Genomic DNA, 3,650 nt, shown 5'->3' with positions numbered 1-3,650 from the left:
TTTTGAAAGGGGGAAATACTAAGCACGCATTGTGCATTTGAGTGATTAGTAAAGATTGTTTCAAAATAGACCTTGAGACATGCAAGTGATGTGATGCCAAGGCAGTAGACCTTCCCACAATGTCGTTGCTGGCATGCATTTGGAGTCCTGTACTGAGCCATGTAAACACGAGTGCACACTGTGAAAAGTGTGCTTCTCTGCTCGAGTGACACGTCAAAGTTGCCAGGAGTACTTATTGCATTTTTTAGTTCGATCATCGTTCAATAGTTTATGCCATCACGGCTGGTGTCACGAATGCAGCAGCTGAAGGCCCCATTGGTAGCCTTGTCTCATTCGTTCAAAGATTTCTGGCAATGCTCTGAATAAACGTGAGAATTGTCAGTGTTGGAAATTGTAGAAAGCATTGCATTTTTCACAGGTGGTGTTCTGGAGCTTAGAAGAGGTCATAGATCTCACAATTTCTCCTACTTACTTCTGGATGCACTGTTTCCATGACAATGTGTAGTGTGAGGTCAGTGACCTAGTTCTTGAGAGTTGTTTCACTATGTTGCTTAAAGGTACTGCAATATTGTGTAGACCACAGCAAGTGTTGTAGTCGCATATTCTTTGTACAACGAAATGCAGTCATTTTCTGCAGGCTTTTTACAATCTGCTTGTCATTTTTATGTGCTTACATGGTGCAATGTCCGTATAGCGGTGCTTAGTAAATACACTCACTCAAACAGCTCAAGACTGATGCTGTTTGTATTCCAGTGTTTTTGAAGTCGCACTCTAGTATGTGTGGAATTGTTAACTAGCAAAAAGACGTGCATCTGAACAGCCAAAAGAACAAAAAACAAAATGGAAAAAAATTACAAGGGTGCACATGAAACACGCCTAAATGTGAAAGCATTGCGACCTCTGTCACCTGGTGGATTTGCCCTACACTACGCTCACGGACCTTGGCCGCACTCGGGCAGATACGTATGTATACGACATACTATTTACCTAGGTTAAATCAAGGAGTGGTGCATGTGGAACTTGATGAAAATGACTGTGTTCACTGCACAGCGTGACAGTGTGGTGCTGCAGTTGGAACTTGATGAAAACAGTGATGCTTACTGCACAGCACAGGAGCCTTTCAGTTTTACACAAAGTGTGGTCGGCTGCAGCAATGACACAGTGCTTTAATGTGTGGGCCATCGAAACTCATCTGCTGTAATCATGGTCATCAACTAGCGTGCTGTCCCGTCAGTACCTTTTGTCGCTGTCCTTAGTGTTTTTCCACATTAGTTGCAATGTCGCAGTCATTAATGAATACACACCAACTAGCCCAACTGTCTTCCATGATCACCCGGACTATACCCACTGCATTGTGAAGGCCTCTCTCATTGTCCTCCAATTAACCCGGTACTGTGCTAGCTGCATGCACTTGACCCCTGAGAATTTCTTGATCTCATCCGCCCACCTCACTTTCTGCCGCCCCTGCTACGCTTTCCTTCCCTTGGAATCCAGTTGGTTACCCTAAGCAACCATTGGTTGTCCTCTCTACGCAATACATGCCCTACCCATATGCATTTCTTCTTGATTTCCACTAGAATATTATTATTGACATGAGTTATTTTTCTGACCCACTCTGCACGCTTCCAATCTTAACATTACACCTACCATTTTCCATTCTATAGTTCTCTGCTTTGTCCTAAACTTAAATAGAACACTTTTCATTGGCCTCCACGTTTCAGCCCTATAGTTGAGTACAGGTAAGATGCAACTGTTGTATACTCTCCTCTTGAGTGGTACCGATAAGCTATAACATTGTTCTCTAAAGTACAGAAATTATTTTGGAGCTGACATTTGCACACGCTGAGTGCTCGTTCAAGTCGGATAGATGGCAGCCTTTGGCAGAGCTCATCCACACAGCACTAATAACTGTACACAAAGAGAGGGTTGAATTCCAAAAAAGGTGTTGAGTTTAGCAAGAATGTCTTTCAAAGCAAGATTGAAAAGTAGTGGAAAAATCACCCCACTGCAAGATGTGCAATTAGTACCTAGGGTGATGTGAGTTAATGTCAGCCTACATTGAGAGTGGCTTTCAGGTGAAGAAAAGCTCTGACAAAGTTATGCGTACAAAAGCCACAGTTAATGAAATGATGCAACGTCAAAACTGCTCTACAGATCTAAGGCCACGACGGTGCTAACTTTTTGGTGACTGGAATGCACAAGAACTTGTAATTGCAGTTGAAAACCTCTTAGTAGTGAGGTGAACGTGAAGGCTGAACAGTCTGGTAAAAGGTGTTCTAAGGCGAGCGTTGATGATTCAAAACAGCACTCTAAACAGGAGTTAAGGAATCTGGGGCAGATGGAATAGAGATGGGTTCCTTGGGCTTGGAAATGAATTGGATTCCAGCAGTCATTCACAGGTAAAGGAGACGGCCTTGCACTAAGGCCAGGTACCTGCATTGCATATACGGACGCATCAGTTATGGGAAATGGCGGTAGAACAGCAGCTAGTCCAACACACAGCGAACTAAAGGTAAATAAAGAATACATGAATGTATGTTTCAGAATACCCGGACCCGCTTGTGACGGAACTCTATGCAATCCGCGATGCTATGGAGGCCATAAATAAAATAGATTCCATAACAGAAGCCCACATCTATACAGACTCCTTAGCCACCATAAAACAACTGAAGAAAGTAACGAAGATGCTATGTGTTACCCAGGAAATCCACGCACTCAATAACAAAGATACGCATCCAGGTACATTGGACACAAGACGATGCTGAGAACGCTGAGCAGAGAAAAGTTGACCACCTCACACACGAAGTTGCAAACACTAATGCGCCCCCCACCAGGCTCCCTTTCGATGCCCGCTCCGCTGTTCCCATCTTGGCATCCTCTTTAAGGAAAAATACACGTGCCCTCATTCCCCCGTGTACATTCCCACTCCCTCGTAACTTAACGAGATTGGAGGAGGTTTCCTTTAGAAGGATAAGAGCTGGGGCGGCCTACCCCGTCGGTAAAATGCCGATGGGAATTGCAAGCAGACATCGGACCAGCCACATGCCCGAAGTGTTCCACACCAGCTGCAGAAGTGAATGTTCGCCACCTGCTATGGACTTGTGCAGGGACAAGAGCATCAAGGACACAGATTCTGCGCAAAGTGGGACTAACCACAACAAGGGAAGAGGACTTTTCTAAATGGCTCACCGACAACACTAAGAGCGGGAGCCTGCTCCGGTTCCTCAAGGAAAACCATTTACACGAGTTTCTATAATATGCCTTATGGCAAGTTTGCGTACAAAAAAAAAAAAAAAAAATGCAAAAAGTTTTTACTCGAAACTGCGCATGTGCATCTTGGGCTAATTATTATTCTTAGAGGTTTGCCGTAATACAGCGAGGTCCTAGAGCCACAACTTTTCATATGGCAGCCAAAGCTGCACACAGTTTAATAACTCTACCTGCATCAAAGGCAGGATTTTGTGTACCTGTGTAGTCTGGGTGATTAATAAATATAAAAGGATGACGAAAAAGAGCAGACAAGCACTAAAGCCCCCTTTTTCTATTTCTTTATCCCTGTCTTGTGCGTGTCTTACTAGCCAAGGCTTCTGCCTTGCTAGTCCAAGTGGGAGGTAAAGAACTATCTGGGAGTCAACCACAGATTCCGTGCG

This window comes from Amblyomma maculatum, chromosome 10 (assembly GCF_055883805.1).
Source record: "Amblyomma maculatum isolate TAMU_Amacu chromosome 10, ASM5588380v1, whole genome shotgun sequence".
NCBI lineage: Eukaryota > Metazoa > Arthropoda > Arachnida > Ixodida > Ixodidae > Amblyomma > Amblyomma maculatum.
Note: the sequence above shows the minus strand (reverse complement) of the source record.